Source organism: Gracilinanus agilis, chromosome 2, assembly GCF_016433145.1.
Source record: "Gracilinanus agilis isolate LMUSP501 chromosome 2, AgileGrace, whole genome shotgun sequence".
Lineage (NCBI taxonomy): Eukaryota > Metazoa > Chordata > Mammalia > Didelphimorphia > Didelphidae > Gracilinanus > Gracilinanus agilis.
Window position 1 is genome coordinate 490,543,433 of NC_058131.1, and position 21,118 is coordinate 490,564,550.

A 21,118-nucleotide genomic window follows, 5' to 3' on the forward strand; every position below is an offset into this window, starting at 1 on the left:
AAGTGTTTTGTAATTGTTGTTATATAATTTCTACGTTTGCCTTGGCAAGTAGATTTCCAGATATTTTATATTGTTTAGAGTGATTTTAAATGGAATTTCTCTTTCTCACTCTTATGGTTGGACTTTTTGGACAATATTTAGAAATGCCGATGATTTATTGGATTTATTTTATATTCTGCCACTTTACTAAAGTTATCAATTATTTCAACTAATTTTTTAATTGACTGCCTCGTGCTGGAATTCCAGACCTTACTGCAGATTTGCTTGGAACTTTACAGGTGTGTTTTGGATTGTACTGCTATTGGCTTAGGAAGACTCTCAAGGTTTGGATGTTGGCTTGAGCCCAGGTTCCATATATGGAACAATATATGTGGGGTGGAGTGAGGGGACTTGCTGTTGATGTGCTATTTTCTCCCTGTTGTAGTCTCCTGCTGGCTATGCCCCCCTATCACCGCCAGGGACCCCAACATTCTCTGCCTATCTTTCAAGTTGTTCTCTGCATGAAAGTCGCTTCACTCTATCTCCTTGTTGGTACTCTCATTCCAGTATTCATTTTGTGGAGTTATTTTAAGACTGGTTGGAAAGAATTCTTATGGTGGTTTCAAGCTTCTCTGCTTCTACTCTGCCATCTTTACTCTGCTTCTTATAAACACTTTAAATAAACATTTAGACACTGGGAAGTAGATTCTGGTGCCCAGAGAATTATTGGACCAAATGCTTAGCACAGTGCTTGGCATATAGTAGGTATTTAATAAATGCATCTTGACTGATTTATAGCTTTTTGCATTCGTGAGTTATTAGAGTTTTTTCTAGTTTTCTTGGCTTGGGACATGTGAAACAATAGTTCTATGAAAGGGAAAACCCATGCATCTCCTTCTACCTTTAGAAGATCCATTTGGTAACAGAATTACAGGTATCAGCTTAATCTGCTTTATAGTCACTTTTTAACACTCTGGGAAACTCTGGGATCAACAAAAAATAGATTTCTTAAATTTCTCTTGCTCCTTTCTTGAATCCATGTTCTCACTGAGGTGGTTATTCCACATGTGCTTTATTAGTTTGTGAATTTTTTGCCTATCTCTTCCTATACATTCTTGATAATTCAACCATTGAACATAGCAAAGACCTACTTCTATTTTTGTTATCATTTTGTGGGTACCAGTGCTATACTTGGAAGATTGATTTTATGCCAAGTTTTGCATAGCATAATCAGTATCATGCCATAGCTTGCTTGCTTCATAGATCTCTTTGTGGTCCTTTGGGTCACTTTTAATTTTAATTCTTTGGAGACCATGGCCTTTCAAGGATCACTGTTTTGTAGCATCATCAAGAGAATAATTTGTGTTAAAGAGATGAAGTTTATTTGAGGAAGCAGCTTTAGATTGTTAAAATTCTGCATGATTTCCCCCATGAAAAAAGTAGCATTACCCTTGAGCAATTAGTATTCTTATATTTTGGTTTTCTCAAATAGATAAATGTAAATTTATTTCTCAATCAGAAACACTGTATACTCACTACAACACTGGGAACTAAATCAAAGAATGATAATGATGATGATGATGATGATGATGATGATGATGATGACCTTTGTCCTTTGTCTCTGAAGATATGAAGATGTTTTTGGCTCTTTCATAAGATTTTCTTCCACAAATATCAAATTGTGTAAAAACTTGGTCATAGATTTCACTTGCACAGACTTAAATAAGGACCATCCTACAGGATGGGTAACTGGATAAAGTGACTTGTTATTTATTGTCATTTTCCTTTTGGTTCACACAGATAGACTAAAGTTTTAAAAAGGAGTTCCTCAGTGAAGGTCTGGGAATTAGAAACAGTCTCATGAAAACTGTTTAGATGAGTAGAGAGAAATTTTGAGTCTGCTGTTTTGTTAAAGTTGTTGGACCTGAACATTTGTAATGGTCTCTGGAGATTATGCAATCCAACTTACTTATTTTACTGAAGAGAAAACTGAGATCCACGATGCTCGTGTAACTTGATGAAAGTATCATAACTATTTAGAAGAGTAAGACCTAAGTCTCCTTACTTTCAGATCTTTTTTTTTAATGTCATCTTATCTTTTTCAGGAACTGGTGTAAGCCTAACACAAATAAAGAATGAATTCTTTGATAATCTATCTACAAATTTTACACAGAACTTGAGTTTTTAAAAAAATTCTGTACTTTCAGAGTGGGCACAATACAGATATTATTATTAAAATGTCTTGGTAAGCTAAATTCAAGCAAAATTGAAGAAGTAAACAATTAAAAGTACATCTTAGGCATTTGGATTCTCTTTTAACATTCAAAAAAGCAGTGACAGTATTTCATTCAGGATTTTATAGGATACCAAAAATGCATATTGGTATTATGTTAATTCATGTATTTTGTAATATTTGAAAGTTTTTAGAAATTTAATGAATAACCAGTAGTTCACTGAGGAGAACTGGGCTATTTTTGAAAATTGAAATGATTTCTTCATAGCTTTCTAACTTAGCACTAGGTACATTCTTACTAGTCTTTTAGGGAGAGTCTCTCCATTTGAACAACTCTCCAACTGATTTCTAAATCTAAATCTAAATTTTAAAGAGAGATGGAGAGCATTCCTAGGTCCATGGTTTCTCTTATACTATATTGTTTGTGAAGGAAGGGGGCCTAGCAGTACCAGTTATTAAACTGTACTATAAATCATCAAAACAGTATGGTACTGGCTAAGAGACAGAGAGGAGGATCAATGGAATAGACTTGGGGTAAGTGACATCAGCAAGACAGTGTATGATAAACCCAAAGAACCCAGCTTATGGGACAAAAATCCATTATTTGACAAAAACTACTGGGAAAATTGGAAAACAATATGGGAGAGATTAGCTTTAGATCAACATCTCACACTCTACACCAATATAAATTCAGAATGGGTAAATGACTTGAATATAAAGAAGGAAACTATAAGTAAATTAGGTGAACACAAAATTATATACTTCTCAGATCTATGGGAAAGGAAAGATTTTAAAACTAACCGAGAGTTAGAAAAAATTACAAAAAATAAATAATTTTGATTACATTAAATTAAAAAGGTTTTGTATGAACAAAAAACAATGCAACCAAAATCAGAAAGGAAACAACAAACTCGGAAAAAAATTCTTTATAACAAAAAACTCTGACAGAGGTCTAATTACTCAAATATACAAGGAACTAAATCAAGTGTACAAAAAAATCAAGCCATTCTTCAATGGCTAAAAGGGCAGGGGACATGAATAGGCAATTTTCAGATAAAGGAATCAAAACTATCAATAAGCATATGAGAAAATGTTCTAAATCTCTAATAATTAGAGAAATGCAAATTAAAACAATTCTGAGGTATCTCCACCTAGCAGATTGGCTAAAATGATAGCAGGGGAGAGTAATGAATGTTGGAAGGCATGTGGCAAAATTGAGATTTTAATGCCTTGCTGGTGGAGTTGTGAATTGATCCAATCATTCTGGATAGCAATTTGGAACTAACCCCAAAGACTACTAAAAGAATGCCTACCCTTTGATCTAGCCATACCATTGCTGGGTTTGTACCCCAAAGAGATAATAAGGAAAAAAACTTGTGCAAAAATATTTATAGCTGTGCTCTTTGTGGTGGCAAAAAATTGGAAAATGAGAGGATGCCCTTTGATTGGAGAATGGCTGAACAAATTGTGGCATCTGTTGGTGATGGAATACTATTGTACTTAAAGGAATAATAAACTGGAGGAATTCCATGTGATCTGGAATGACCTCCAGGAATTGATGCAGAGTGAAAGGAGAAGAACCAGGAGAACATTGTACACAGAGACTGATACACTGTGGTAAAATCAAATGTAATGAACTTCTATACTAGCAACAATGCAATGACCCAGGACAATTCTGAGGGACTTATGGAAAAGAACGCTACCCACATTCAGAGGAAGAACTATAGGAGTGGAAACACAGAAGAAAAACAACTGCTTGAACACATGGGTTGATGTGGACCTGATTTGGGATGTAGACTCTAAATGACCACACTAGTACAATTATCTATAATATGGAAATAGGTCTTGATCTATGACACATGAACAAATTGTGTGTTCGGCTATGACGGAGGAAGGGTGCAGGGGTGGTAGTGCAGGTGAGAGTAAGAACATGAATCATGTAACCATGGAAAAAATTTTTCTAAAAAATAAATAAAAAAGTAAAAACTATATAGAAGATGGAATAATGAGTTTATATCAGTTGCAAAAGATGATTTCCTAGTAAATAATTAAATGGAATTATTAAGAAGAGGAGATTATTCCAAATATTTGCACTTTTTCCTTTATAAGATCAACCTCTATTTGTGTTCTCTTTTTCTTTAACCCTTATCTTCTTTTTTAGAATCAATATTATGTATCAATTTCAAGAGAAAAGAAAGATAAGGGCAAGGCAGCTGAGGTTAAGTGACTTTCCCAGGGTCATACTGCTAGGAAGTGTCTAAGGCCAGATTTGATCCTGGGATCTTCTGTCTCCAGATTCTCTATTTATTAAGCACATATTTACCTACCTGCCCCTTTACTTTTTTTCCAATACTTTCACTACTACATATACTAGCAACTTGACTTCTTAAAACTTTATCAAAATGTTAGCTATCATGACTAATATTTGATATATTTTATTCACTATTTCTTTCCTTATTATCTAAAATAATCCTTGAACTTTCCATCATTAAAAAATATTCAACCGAGTATGCCATTTCCTAAACTTTTTATACTATATCTTTTTCACATTTGAGATTCTAAGGAAGTCTTTAAACTTATTGTCTTAATTTCCCTTCCTCTAGCTCCTAAGACTTTAGCATTTGGTTTTCAACCTCACCACCCAAATGAAGCATCTATCTCCAAGCTTTATAATCACTTCTAATTGATAAATCTGTAGTACTAATTTATTTCCATCCTTCTCAACCTCTCTAGAACTCATTTGGCATTATTGATCACACTTTCCTCCTGGATAGTCTCTTCTCCATGGGTTTTTGTGACATCATTTTCTCCTCTTCTTCTGCTCATCCATTTCCCCATTACTTTATCCTTTGCTATATCATCATCCATCTCTTTTTACCTATTAAGAATGGTTGCCCTTCATAGCACTGTTCTGTATTCTCTTCTATTTTTGTCTATTCTCTTATTGATCTTATCAGATACTGTGAGTTCAATTATCATATGACTCCACCAAGTCACTCACAAACATGCTTAAATATACACACATATACATACATTTTTCTAAATAGTAATGTTTCCACTTAAATAAACAGCAGTATTTAAAGCTCAACTTTGCCCAAACAAACTCTTTCATTTCTTCCTTAAGCTCATTCCTATCTTAAACTTTTTCATTTTTGTTGGGGGCAGGGGATACAATTATTTTTTTCAGTCACTCAGATTTAAGACTTCAGCCTCATCCTTGACTTCTGTCTCCCTTACCCTCATCATTTACTTGAATTGCTAAATATTGTTGATGCTATTTCCATAATATTTGTTTCTCCAATCTAAGAGCCCTCGTCTGGTTCATACCTCCTCACTTTTCATATAGAAAATTTTACCATCTTCTTATTTGAACTCTACTCTGTAGCCAAAGTCACCTTCCTAAAATAAATGCCTGACAATACTACTTCTTTGATCAAGAAACTCTGATCACTCCCTATTGCCTCTACAAAAAATATAAATTCCTTAACTTGATATTTAAAATCTTTCATAATCTTGCTTCAGACTTCCTTTCCTATATTCCATTTTGCTTTCCCTCACGTAATTTACCTGCCAATCAAGTTGACCTCCTTGTAATTTCTTATATGTTATACTTCTACTCCCAACTTTGTGTTTCACAGACTTTCCCACTCACTGGGCTCTCCCTATCTATGCTTCTTAGAATCACTATCTTCAAAATTTAGTTCATGCAACATTTCTTACAGGAAACCTTTTGTTATCTGATTGTCATTAATGTGCTCTCCCTCTTCCCAAGTTTATCATCCAAACATACTTACCTTTTTACACGTTGTATTCCTCTCCATCATTATAATAAGAACTCTTCAAGGACAGATACCATATTCATATTGTCTTTGCATCTCCAATGTCCAGCACAGTCCCTTATACATAACAGGTACTTAAAATCCCTTTTGGATTGGACTGTGTTAAACAAAGAACCAATTATACATCAAAAACAATATAACTAGAAGAAGCAAAAACTATAAGATAATGAGAAACTTATGATATAAAATTTCATATCTAAACTTTTTTTTAAACCCTTAACTTCTGTTTATTGGCTCCAAGGTGGAAGAGTGGTAAGGGTGGGCAATGGGGTTCAAGTGACTTGCCCAGGGTCACACAGCTGGGAAGTGTCTGAGGCCGGATTTGAACCTGGGATCTCCTGTCTCTAGGCCTGACTCTCAATCCACCCAGCTGCCCCCTCATATCTAAACTTTTTAAGGAACTATTAAAATTCTGAAAAGGCAAATGCTAATCTGCAATGGATAAATGGCATGGAAATATGAACAGACAATTATGAGAATAAAAGAAACACCTATTGCTCCTGATTGTTTGAAAAAATATCTAATTTCATTAAACGAGAAAAATTTAAATGCTGGTGATATGCACATACAATCAATCGATAGTGTGATTAAAAATATTAAAACTATTTTTGGAATGCAATACATTAGAATACAAAAATTGCAAAAGCAGTCTTTCTCCTTAACCCAGTAATGACATTTTGTGTAATATAAACTAAAGGGACACATTAAAAAAAAAGGGTGATATTCATTCATTCTATGATTTTCCCTGCATAATTCATTGAAATGGAAAAAGAAAATCAGGAAGTCACTTGAATATCTAACAATTAGATAAATAAATTGTTGTGCATTCATTTTATAGACTACTATAACAAAATTAACATAAACAATTATGAAGAAAGTAAATACATCTGACAAGGACCTTTAAAAATGATTCAAAGTGAAAAATCAGAATCAAAAGAAGAGAGTAAAAAATACTGTATCTATATATCAGGAAAAATGGGAATGAATGAACAAATGTATCGTGTGCTTCTTTAAGTGAGATAATTTCCCCGATTCTTCTTTTCCCTTTCCCTTTCCCTTTCTTCCAGGACATTCTTCTCTCTTTCCTATTTATTTTTTTTACATCATCCCAACATAATCAACTTGTTTCCTTACTGTATTCTTATATAGTCCATCTAGCTTCTCTAATAATGATAAAGTCCTCAGAAGACACATGTATCATCTACCAATAAAGAAAGGTAAGTTTATCGGTGAGTTCTTTTATTTTTCTTTCATGCTTACCTTTTTATACTTCTCTTAGGTCTTGTATGTTAAAGACGTATTTTCTATGTAGCTCTATTCTTTTCATCAGGAATGATTAAAAGTCCTATATTTCATTAAATATCCATTTTTCTCTTGAAGATTTTATATTCATTTTTGCTGGGTAGGTTATTGTTGCTTCTTTTCCTAGCTCATTTGTCTTACAGAATATCATATTCCAAGCACTTTGCTCCTTTAAAGTAGTAACTGCTAAATTCTGTGTTATCCTGACCGATTCTATGGTATTTGAATAGTATCTTTCAGTCTGCTTACATTTTGGAATCTTTGACATGGGAGCTCTAGAATTTGACTCTAACATTCCTGGAATATTTCATTTTGGGATCTCTTTCAGTTAGTAATCAGCAGATCCTTTCATTTTTTATTTAATCCTTTGTTTCTGAATATCAGGGTGTTTTTTCTTGAATTATGACATTTTTAGTCTTTCATCATAGCTTTCACAAATCTTAAATTCTCTCTTCTTGAGCTAGTTTTCAGAGCAATTATTGTTTGTACGAGATATTTTACATTTTCTTCTACCTTTTTTACATTTTGTTTGACTTTATTTTATTATTTCTTAATATCTCATGGAATCACTAACTTCCACTTATTCAATTCTAATTTTTAAGAAATTATTTTCTTTAGTGAACTTTTTGTATCTCTTTTTCCAATTGACCCATTCTGATTATTAATTAGTTATTTTCATCAGTGATTTTTTTTTACTTTTCCCCCATTTATCCAATTCTGTTTTTAAGGTATTATTTTCTTTTGTATTTTTCCTATTTTGCCAAGCTATAAATTATCTTTTTAAAATGTTCTTTCCTTGCTTTCTTTTTTAATTTCATTTTTTCTCTACCACTTTCATTTCATTTTGAAAATAATTTTTAAGTCTTCCAGGAATTCCTGCTGGTCTTGTATCTAAATCATATTTTTCCCCTTTGAGATTTTTCTTGTATTTGTTTTGACTTCATTGTCTTCTGGGTTATTGTCTTGATCTTTACTGTCACAATAGCAGATGTTATGGTTATGGTTTTATGTTTTATGGTTAGGTTAAATATATTTTTTTATTATTTTCTCATTTTTCTACCTTATTTCTTGATCATAAACTTTATGTTAATGTTACTTTTTGTTCCCATTTTAAGGGCAATATGGTACTGGCTTAAGCTTCAGACTTTTTCACATGATTTTCAGAGCTAGTTCCTGAGATTGGGAAGTTTTCAGTGATTTCAAGTTGATGTGATCTTGAAGTAGATGTGGTCACTGCTCTCTTGGTCTGTACTCTGGTCTTTACCCAGGAAGGGTTCCTGATTCTTAGTATTCTTTGGTTTTCAATGGGACTACTCCTCAGGGTCCCCCCTCCCCTGAAACCAAAAGTGATAATTCCTTCAAGGCATCTATCCTCTCTTGATGGAAAATACTCTTCTGTGAGTATTTTACCTTGAACTATGACCTAGAAATGGATGTAGAAAATAAAGTTATCAAATTGTGTCTGATTCTGTCTAACGGTACCATAAGTTATCCGGAATTCCTATTCTGACCATTTGCCAAGTCCTCTTATATTCTCTGACTTAAGAGCTCCTGAAGTTGTTATTGTTTCTGTCACAACCACTGGGTTTTACCAATGGTGCTTCATCCATATGGGCTCTGGGCCAGCCTCCTCCCCCTTATCATAAGACCTTCTTTCTGACCTCCTCTTTTGTCTTGGGATGGAAGAGTTTCTCCCTTTAATTTTTTATTGGCTCGGTCACTCCAGCAGTTAATTGGAAGAGTTATTTCAAAGTTTTTTTCGAAGCTGATTGCTTTTCCCTGCCATCCTGGCTCTTCTTTCAGAAGCTTTTTAATTGTCTAGTCTCAATAATAAATTTATTTATTTACTTCTGAGATGAGTATAAACAAAAATTATATTGGATTTTAGGCATAGCTCATGGTCTCTGGGAACAGAATTGAATCATTTCTACTCTGGTATTAGAAATTCTTATTGCAAATAATTTAGGTCATATGCTAGACTGTGAGCTACCTGAAGGTGTCATACACAGTAGGTGTTCAGTAAATGTTTAATTGTATAAGCCATTATGAAGTATTTGGGTCTGCAGTTATTATTTTCATGTGGTTTTATTATTTTTTCTTTCCCTCAAGTACCACAGAGTTGATTTTTATGTTTCTAAAACCACCCACTTGTGATATTCACTGAATGCTTAGGGATAATAGGAAGATATAAATGGGCACTATCTTGAAAGGATGAGTCACATATAGGATAATAGAAAAACAACTGTGTATTAAGAAACAAGTAAAAATTCTGAAAAGCAGAGAAACCTTTGAAAATGTTAAACAAACAGCCCTCATCAAGTCTTTCTAAAGGTCAATGTGTGGTCTGTATAGGATTCTATGAGGTAAGATAACCAAAAAAACAATTTATTGTTGGGGAAAAACGTTGTGCAATATATTTCTGATAAAAGTATGATTTCCTGGATGTATCTGGACTTGACACAAATATATAAGACCAAGACAAATTCCTTTTCTGTTAAATGCCTAAAGGATTATAGGATATTAATATCATAGTATCATAGTATCAAGTGTTGAAGGGGCCTTAGAGGACATCTTATCCAACTCCTTCATTTTACACATGAGGAAAGTTTCAAATTAGTGACCAAACCAAAATCAATTATGCAGAATGTTTTAAATCAGAGGTGTAAAGTTCCTAGTCTCCTGGCGAAATTTCAAAGTACAGGTCAGATGAACTTCAAAAGTAATTTAGAAATGTTTAACAAAATAAATAAAAATATAATACTATGCAGATAATGTTAATTTATGGTTTTCTAAGTCAATATATGGTCCACAGGGATGCTATTCTAGTTGAGCTTGACATCATTGCTCTCCAATACTAATAACAAAAATGAAAATGAAAATGCACTGAGCTATTACCTTACATTGACCAAATTTTCAAATATTAAAAAAGAGGGAGATAGGCCATAATGGAGGGGTTATGGGAAGACTGGCTGTTGGGTTAGCTGTTTATTGGTCCATTGTTTGTCCTCAATGTACTTTTGCTATAACTCCTGCTTAATCCATGAACTTCTTATTGATTTCTTACTATCTCCATTTATTCTATCTCTAGGGCTACATGGTTTCCTGGTAGAAATGGTTTGATCACCAAAAGGAATTTTTCAATGATGAAATTCTCCCAGCTTTCTGCTAGGTAACTAGAGAATGTACATTATCTTTTTATAGACTTTAAAAAAATTTTTCCTCTCTCTCTATCCCTTTCTCTAGTCCTATATCCCACTTTTTTTTAAACCCTTAACTTCTGTGTATTGGCTCCTAGGTGGAAGAGTTGTAAGGGTGGGCAATGGGGTCAAGTGACTTGCCCAGGGTCACACAGCTGGGAAGTATCTGAGGCTGCTATATCCCACTTTTAAAAGGTCATGTCCAAGGATAGATTGGTCCAATGACTAACCCAGTCTCAACGAATCATCCTTAAGGTGGTGTTCAAGTTAGCAGAGAAAGCCTATATTTGGAGGAAGACCTGAGCTCAAATCCTGCCTTAGGAATTTGTTAGCTCTATAGCCCTGGGTGAGTCACATAACCTCTCTTGGCTTAAATTTCCTCAGTCTGTAAAATGGGGATAATAATAACACCTATCTCAAAAGGTCATTGTGAGGAGCAAATGAAATTATATATAGAAAGTGATTTGCAAATCTTAAAGTGCTTTATAAATGATAGATATTATAAGTGTAGTCTTAAAGGAGAAAGGAATTTCCACCTTATCAAGAACATATGTTCATTGGAAAAAAAAGACCTTATCTCTATTAGCATTGTTGGCAAGAAATTAAGCTTGAAAATAAATAAACCTCATCAGAGGATTAATACTTTATTAGATAGAAGGAAGAGGACTTATCCACTACCCAATTCTGACATTTGGCTTTCCTATCACCTAAAAATCATAATTAGACAAGACAACACATCATCTTCCCCCACAATCCACAAATATAAATTCATTTTCTTTTAAAAATACTACAGAACTGTCAACTTATCACTGTTGCAAAGTGATTGTAATTATTGGTTTACCTAAAAATTTTTTAACTGTGATTGTGATTGGTCACATTTTATCTTTCAGGTGCTATCAAACAATCAAAACCAACAAATAATCCATGTTTCATGGAAAAACAAAAACAGAAATTTAACAAAATATTTGAAGAGAAACCAATAGTTTCCCTGGAGTTTTACATTCATCTATTAATTCTAATAACATTTATATCCACTTAAATTTTACCATTTGTCTTTTAAAAAATGACACATAACAAATTCAAATGTCTGCTCATCTTTAAATGTTTTGTTTTGATTTGAAACAAGATGAATTTGCCTTTATATAAGAATATTCTTTTTAAATGCTAAAAAATTAGTATAATTCTCTCTTTACCAAAATACTAAGAAATAAATGTTTTGGAAAAGTTATCACCAATTTCAAAAGTTAGATTTCAAGCTTATATTTTCTAAGCCTTATGTCTTACTGAACACTGTATAGAACTTTTCCTCTCCTTTTTAGGCATGGTGATATCAAATTCTAGAACTGCAAGAAACCTTAGGGACTTTGAGAGGTGAAAGAAATTTTCCCAGTATCACATGATGGCTCAATTGCGATTAGAACCCAGGATCTTTAGCAAAATCAATTGTCCCATCTCAAACCTATATGCCTAATGTGTTACTTAGAATGAAGAGTATGGATGTTCAAATTCATGATTCTTCCAATATATCATATGCATTGTATAAAACTGAAATCTCCTGAGAGCCAGGATTTGAACTTTGATTCTCCAGATTGGTTTCTCTTACATCATGCTTGAAAGATTTCCCATGATGCCTTTGAATTAATTGCTCTTAAGGGTGCTCAGGGCTTTAGAGAATTGAACCGAACACATTTTGAATGATATGTGTCTGAATTAACATAACTTTTCAATGTTTAGACCCTCTCCATAGCATATATCCTGCCTGATGTGAAGATAGGATGAAGTCTCCCCTTGTCTATTTTTAGCTAAATAAATCAAGAACTTAAAGTACCCCTACTTGACACTAAGTAAGAGAGTTGAAAGTTACTTACTAGAGTAAGCTCACACCTCCAAAGGTCACTGGCCCACCCATTGGGCAGTGCCAGGCAAATTAAAAGACTATGATTGATTCCCATTGGGCAGTGCCAGGCAAATTAAAAGACTATGATTGATTCCCATAAAGTTACAGGAAGTGACTTCAAGAAAACTGCTTTAAAAAAGCTGCCTGGAAGATTCAGTCATACTCTCTGCATTGGTGAGCAAGACTGGAGGAGGAGACTCATTCCCTGGATCCTGTGTAGGCTTGAGGTGGTGAGTAGAGTGATTCCTTCCTTGGTTTTTTGGTGAGGAGACCCTCTCTGCTCATTGGCGCTTTGGTAGGACATTCCCTTCAGCATGAATTTTGGTGATATTCTTGGAAATCTTAGCTTTGTGTGCATTGAAGGTTCTCAGTGGATTCTTCAGGATTCTTCAGGATCTCTTGGCTCTTCTGATTTGGGTTTCCTAATTAGGACTTAGGATTCTGGTGAGATTTGCTTTTTGATTCGCATTTGCGGTCTGGAGACATTAGGATTAAACTTAGGGTATGTGTAGGTAGGCAGTACTTTCTGTCTATCTACATTTTTCCACTTTCACTCTTTCCACCTATTTGTAAATAGAGCTGCTAAAAGTAATTTTGACTTAAGCTATAATATTTTTAAATTGGTGACCACGATATTACTTTAGAATTTTCATATTAGCATAAAACCTAAATTTTAACTTTTACACTAACTCGTTAGGTATCTGAAATGGAAACAAGGGGAAGAAACACAGGCTGACACTACTAGATTGTTTTAATAACCCCACAAACAGAACTGACATATAGATAGTAGGGAAGGTATAGATAGAACTCAAGCAGAATTACATCAGGACTTCTTAGGATCTATTTCTCTTCATTCTCCAACAAAATTTATCTTTTACAAATTCTTTTTGTACTTTCATATGGATTTAAGTCAATGGATTCCCTTCCCTAAGGGAATTTTCTTTTTAAGTCTTCCTCTCCAGGTTCAACTTATTATTAATGGCTATTAAGGCCTCTTTCTTGCATAAGTCAGTCCCTACCAAAACCTCCAAATGCTCAAACCAGTCATATCTTCATTCCTCAACAGCATCCATTCCAGACTTTCCCCAGCATGCCCCTAAAAGGCATACCTTCTTGTTCACCTCTTCTCCTTTTTCCATTTCTTTTTAGCAATTATTTTCTCCTACTAGCAAGAACAAGGTCTCTATTTCTGCTTTAATTTAAATTATTATACCTTTACAGAATTTCTGCCACATAAATGCTTAATAAATGCTTCTTGACTTGGTTTTCCCCTTTAATTATATTTCCTGGCACATAGGAGATGCTTAAAATATTCATTGCTTAATGAAAGTTGGGAAGTATATATTCCAAATCTTGCTTTCTTCAAATTCGCATTATTTACAGACTATTTATATAGGTTATTTTAAAATCAGAACCAGAACTCCCTGTTGCTTCTCTGGCTATTATCAAGAACACACATACCTGTACCCATACATTTATGTATATATTTATATAATTCTCTATGTCTACTAGAGATTGTTTTGCAACTCTTGACATTCTATACAGGTCTTCAAGTGCCTGTAGTAGTCAGTATAAGCCTACCATGTCTGGGTTCAAAATTTAACTAAGGGATAAAATGACACATTGCTTAAAATTTGAAAACAATACATAATTTCATATTTTTATTAATGTCTCAGCCAATTTTTTACAGCTACTCGTTTACTACATGGCGACCCAAAAGATCAACTTTCAAAGTAAGCTACCATTTGCTATATGCCAATCAGTAAATCTTGATCAAATGAAAATTGACTTAATAAGATCATGAATTTAGACCTAGAAAGGATCTTAGAGTTTCATTTATAGATGAAAATATTGAAGTTCATGCATGGAGATGACTTATCTATAGTCATCAAGTTAGAAAGCATCAGGAGTGGAATTTGAGCCCAGATCACATACTGTTTACTATGTTACATGGTTTCAAAAACTACCGAAGTGTGAAGCATGTTCAGACCTCCAAAGCATTGGATGGATGAGTGCCTCTAACCTGTATGCCAGTGTACTGATATTATACTATATCCCTTAAGGCTTATCATATGGCCTCCTGACTTTTGCCTGTCTACACTCCCCAGGTGCCTTATCAGGAGAAATAGTGACATCATAAATGGCTCTTTCAATTATTTTTTCATTTCAAATATCATTGTCTCTCTAGGTCCAGGGGAAAAATGAGAATAATTCAAAAAGATCAGAGTAACATGTGAGCATATTACACATATCAAGAAAGATATTTTTATACAGTGTGGCCAATAATAATAACTCATTTTTCATAGGGATTTATATTTTTAAAATAAGTTTCTGTAGAGTAACCTTCCTGTGTGAATGATGATTTAAATATCCCACTTTGTCCTCCTTTTACCGATGAGGAAACTAAGGTTCCCAGGCTCCCACTGCCAAGACTCAAACCCAGAATCCCCTGAATCTCATCAAGTACTCTTGCCATTATATTGTAGTTACTGCCTAAGGAGACTGAATTCCAGCAGTGCAATTTATTGTAGGAATCTTTATTAGCAGAGTAGAACATTGGTGACATAGGGATGCTTATTAAAACTTAGATTCTATTCAGTTTCACCTTAGATTTTTTTCCTTCCTTCCTTGACGATCTGATCCTCTCTGACTGACCTGGAAAGCGTCCTTGTGCTCCTTAAGGATGGGTCCTCTGCTCATGATTCAGTCTTCATTCAGCTGTGTTTCCTCTGCCCCTCCAAAGTGTGCTTGAATGAGAATCTCCTGTACAAATCACCTAGAAAATGGTTGTCTGGCCTTTGCCGGAAGTACTCCAGTGATTAGAGGGCCAGTTAACTTTTCAAGACAACCATAATATTTCAATAGATCTAGTCATTAGAAAATTTTTTCATTACAACTGGCTGAAATCTATTTCTTGACAACTTCCAACTCCCTAGTTGTGATCTGGGGATCCAAGAGGCACAAAGCCAACTCTTCTTTCATATTAAATAATTGAAGATAGGTATCATGCACTCTTCCTCTCCCCATGCCCCATTCCTCATTTTTTTTTCTAGGTTAAATGACAACATTCCTGCAAATGATCCTCAAATGGTCTGAAAGCTTTATTTTCCACCTTCCAACTTGTCAATGTTTTTATCGTTGTTTTGTTTTAAGATGTGACTTAGAATTGAATGCAATACTCCAGTTATAGTGTGACTAGGACAGAGCATATTGTGATTAAAAATTATCACTCCCTTATTTTGGTATACTAGATTGTACTTATTTTAATGCAGATTCACTTCATTAACATTTTGGCCTACAGTATCACAGAACTGATGAACTTATTTTCCAAATAGCTCCATAGATCTTTTTCAGATAAACTACTATCTAGTCACACTTTTATAATCATGAAGTTAACTGAAACTAAAACAATTCCCCTATGATCACCTCTCCATATATCTTCCCTGCCTTTCCCCTTCTCATGATGCCTTTTTATACATTCCTAGATAATGGGTAGTGCTTCAAAATTCCATATATAGCAAAATATAAGTTTTTTGAAACCTTATCCATATTATTTAGTGAGTATCTCTCTGCTCTAAATATAAAAGATACTTAATAAATGCTCTTTGAATCAAATTTCACATACACAGCAAGGGTTGCATAAATGTTAGTGATGATTTATTAAAATTTCCACTTGAAAGTTGAGCAATATACTGTTGTATAAATAATTTAAAAACACTGTACAACAGAATAGTAGTAGAGTAAAAACATGTGTCAGAAGAGATTCTTAAAACTTAAAAAAATTGTCAATTCTAGAAAGTTGGTAGCATTTACTGCCTATGAGGATGCTAGTGCAACATTTCATTTAACAATTTACAGAGCCACCTGACAGAAGGAAACATTGTAGATAATAATTTCTGATTTTGGCCCAAAGCCAGGAAAAACCTCCAAACAATCGTAGCTATCTAAAAGTAGAATTGATTGCCCTAAAACAGTGATGGGCAAACTATGGCCAGCAGGCCAGATCTGGCCCCCTGAAATGTTCTATCTGGCCATGACATTATTCCTAATCTGATGAATACAATGAGTAGTATACAATACAATGAAACTTCAAAAGAGTTGCCTTAGAAACAGACTGACAGATGAGCATTTCCTTTCCTTTGGCCCCCTCTTTAAAAAGTTTGCCCATGATTACCCTAAGAGGTAGCATATTTCCCCTCACTGGAGTTGGAAGGAAATTTAATTTTCTAATTTTTCAGATTAGGAACCTGAGACCTGGAGAGGATAAGTAACACAGTATCAGAGGCAAGATTTGAACACAGGTCTTCTGACTCCCAGAAGCAGCTAGATGACCCAGTGGGTAGTCCTGCAGACTCATCTTTGTGAGTTCAAATCTGACCTCACCCACTAACTAGCTGTATGATTCTTGACAAATTATTTAACCCTGGGTACCTTTTATGCAAAATGAACTGGAAAAGGAAATAATTATTCTAGTATTTTTGCCAATTGTAAGCTTGGGTCAGGTAGGCAATAATTAACAATGGAGTCTCAGCAAAAGATTAAGCTGGCTATACTAGCAAGGAGGAGGAGTATGAGTGAATAGAATTCTTTCTCTTCCCTCTCCTGAGGCAGTTACAGCCTTGACATAACAGTTGTAAAAGAAACCCCTCTTAGATCAAGAAACGGAGGCTGTTTTGACTTGGCTACCCCAGGGATAAATTGGTAGACAGATAAGAAATAATCCCATTGAGATTAGCAACTTCCACTGTTAGAAGATTATCCCCCAAATCCTAAAGTAGATAAAGGTTCTGGCTGTCTTCAAAACAGCAGTCTTGCTCTCTGGATAAGAGCTGTCTTCAGTGCTTGCCTGGATGAGGAATTTGCCTACATAATATATGAAAGCCTAAATATAATTTCACACAGGCTCACAAACTTAACAAGGGAAGGGATTTATTAATTTCAGGGGAACAAGGAAGGAGGATAAATTACAGGATTGAGGGTAAGGAAAACTACCTAATATCTTCAGGAAACTTGTTAGATATAGAAAACCCCAGAGGGGAATGCCTTTGAATAACTAATACTTCTAACTCCCTCACAAACTGACTTTCTCTTAACCTAATGTTATCAAGTTTAAGATGGTAAAGGTAATCTTGACTGTAGAATTGATTAGGGATTAGCTGAGATACTGCACCTGAGTTATTTTCCCAGTGCTCACAGCCTGGATTAGTCTGTATGGAGTGAACTGCAAAGTAACACCCTGCTCCCTGAGGTCAGAGATGAGCTAACAAAAAGAGAAGCAATCCTTCCCTTTCCCCAGCCCCCTCCTTCCCCAAAGTCAGTCTTGCAAGCTGGGTGTCCTGGCTTTTATACCCACATTCTTAATTGCCCCAACTGCCCCCTCTCCTGGAGTTCTGGGGGTACTGTGGAATTCTTTGAGGCAGTTTCACTCCATTTAAGATGGTGCATGTTACACAATAAAACTTAAAAAAGGATCACAAAGTCAAGTCAGACATGATTGAAATACAACTAAACATATAACTTCTGACTCCTAGGTAAGGGTTCTTTCTACTGTAATGTGCTGCTATGTCTTTCTAGAAGACCACTTGTTGATATTATGCAGGTTGACCTAGATGATCTCTGAGATACCTACCAACTCTGAAATTCTGTGATTTGGAGCTCATTTTACCTCATATTGTTCTGTAAAATTTCATCTGTATTTGTGCATTGACGTGTTTCCTGGGATATTAGTTATTATTTTTTAAAAAATGTGTTTGAAATTTTGCATTTGTTGAAGAACTGGAGTCCATGCTTTGTTAAAGTTAACTGGGTCGATACCAGTTCCAGTACTTAACTTACAAATGTACAATTGTGATCAGTAGTACAGAAAAGAAAACTCAAGAGTATTGAAGGTTGGAAAAGTTGCCTCTTGGTAACATGGGTTGCTGTGGCTGTATAACATTGCTTTTGTCTCTTTTGGACTGACATTCCTTCATACTGTGCTAAAAACTCAGAAAACTCCTCTTCTTTACACTTGCAGAATCAGTGGGTGATGTGTATTCCAATGGCCAATTTTGCCATTAATTTTGATTCTTTTATCTGGGTTATAAATTTAAAATAACAATAAAAAGAGAACAATGTATCAATATGGAACATAGTGGAAGCCCCTCTCTTAATACTGAGGATATCATAGTACTTTTATTGTGAGGTTCAGATCATTCTTAGATGAAGGAAAATGAAAATATTACTCAAGTAAATTTAGCCCAGCTCAGTTAGCCCAGGGCCTAAGAAAGCTAGATTGTGTAATCCTCAGAAAAACTATTTTAAAAAAAAGTTACACCTGCCTTGAAACCTCTCTTGACATAACTTCTGGCCTCAAGGAGAAATCCCAGACCTGCTTCTACTATAATACATTCTGAATTAAAAATAACTAGCAGTCTGAAACCAAAGACTGGATGTTGATTTGTTGAGCACTGTAAAAAAGATTATACCTTTTTTTCTCATTTGTAAACATGAGCAGTCAGATGACAACATGACTAGTGAATCAAAGTGTAGACAGTAAGAGACCAAAACACTTTTTTTTCCCTTTTTTTTAAAATTAAGAAGTATTGGTTATCTTTCCCTTGTTTGACCTCTCCAACTTCCCAATTTAAATGAGAAAAAAAGTTTAAAACTTTGTAACAAATATGCCTAGCTAAGCAAAAGAAAGTACCACATTATCTATATACAAAAATGTATGTCACATTCTGTATCTTGAATTCATTACCTCATTAATGGGAGGTAGCTAGCATAGTTTATTACTGTTCTTGTGCAACCATGATTGGTCTTTGCATTGATCAGTTTGAAAATATTCCAAATCTATTTGTCTTTATGATATTTTACAAATTTTTCTCCTGGTTCTGCTCTTTTCATTCTGACTCAATCTTAGTCTTCTCAGGTCTCTCTGAAACTATTCCTTTCATGATGTTTTTCTGAAATAACAATATTCTATTATGTTGACATGCCATTAGCTATTCTCCAATTAAAGTATGCTCCTTTATTTTTCTCTTCTTTGATAAAACTAAAAAGGTACTGTTAATTTTTCTTTCATTATAAGTATTTTCTCTCTTTCTTTGATGTGTTTGGGATATGGCCCTAGTAGAGGTATTGCTTAGTCAAAGGAAATGCACAATTTAGTGATTTTTTAGGGTAGAGATAAAAGGATTTATACATGAAAGAACAAAAATGATCATCTAGTTCAACCCCTCTCATTTATAGATTAGAAGACTCAATCAACCCCAGTTATAAAACCCAGGTCTTTTGACTCCAGATCCAGTATTTTTTAAAATTATATCATTTGGGATAATACTAAACTTTATGATCCCAGGATAATAAGAATTTAAGTGCAATGAAAAGCATGATCTTATTTTAATATTATTTAATCAGCTTCAATTCATACAAAATTTATATTTTGAAAGCCTTTTTTATATTTCATTTTATTTTAGGGATAAAATTAGTTATAATCATTACATTTTTAGTTACAGCATTAGTTACAACCAGCCATGTGCTGTTAAATTTTTAACAACTGGTTTTCTGGGGGAAAAAAGCGTGTCCAACACATTTTTAAATTTAATCTGCACAATTAAAATTCCTCTGTCACTTTTCTAAGTCTATATAACAAACAAACAAATAAATCAAGCCTTGATTTCTGACATTTGCTAATTTCTGAGGCATAAATGCTCACAATGGAAATTGAACAATTGTCATCCCTGAGCCAGTATGAGCTGGCTCCAGCATACTTCTGAGTGATACCTTCGAAGTCATTCCCCCCAACCTCTTCTTAGGGCCTCTAGATCCTTTTATCTGTTGTTAGATCCTGTACAGGATTATCTAGTCCATTCTCTTCATTTTACAGATGAGGAAACTGTGCCCCAAGGAGATTAAGTGACATGGCCAAGGTGATAATGTTAGAAAGTGTCAGAGTCAGGATTTAAAACTGAGTTTTCAGACTACAAATTACAGCATTTAAAAAAATATACTCATATGGCATAGGATTTTCAATATACTTGCTTAATCAGTAAACTAATGAAGATCTAATGAGTTCTTCTTACGTGCCAAGCACTGTTAGAGACACCAGGAATAGATAGATAAAAGTGAAAATAGTACCTGTTACCACTTCTTTTTTGTTGTTGTTGTTAAAAGACAGAATAATACTATTGACCTTATATGCTTTACCAATTTGTGAAAATCCAGTAGCATAACATGTGCAAAACACTTTGTAAATCCAAAGCACCATATATATTAATATCTGGGTTTTTCTCTACCTAAAAAATCATTTTCTATTATTTCTACCATTATACGCCACTGAATGTGATTATACAACTTGGTGGGAATCTGGGATTGTAGTAATAGCCACATAGTCCATTTCCTCTTCCTGGATCCTTAGCTCAGAGAACTCTTTAAGGTAGAAAAATTACCCATCTCTCTTTTAAGTTTGACATGTACTTGTTCCCAGGTTAGGAAACTCTTGTAGAATTTACACATCAATAAGGTTGAATTTCTACTTGAATGCTGCAAGGTTACCAGACTAGAGCTGGTTCTTAATGCAATTCATTAGAGCATGAAACGAAAAATGTCACAATAATTATTTCCAACTGGCTAAATATCATGCAGATAGCTAAAGAAACTGGTATTAGGTTAAAGATCATAGCTTCAG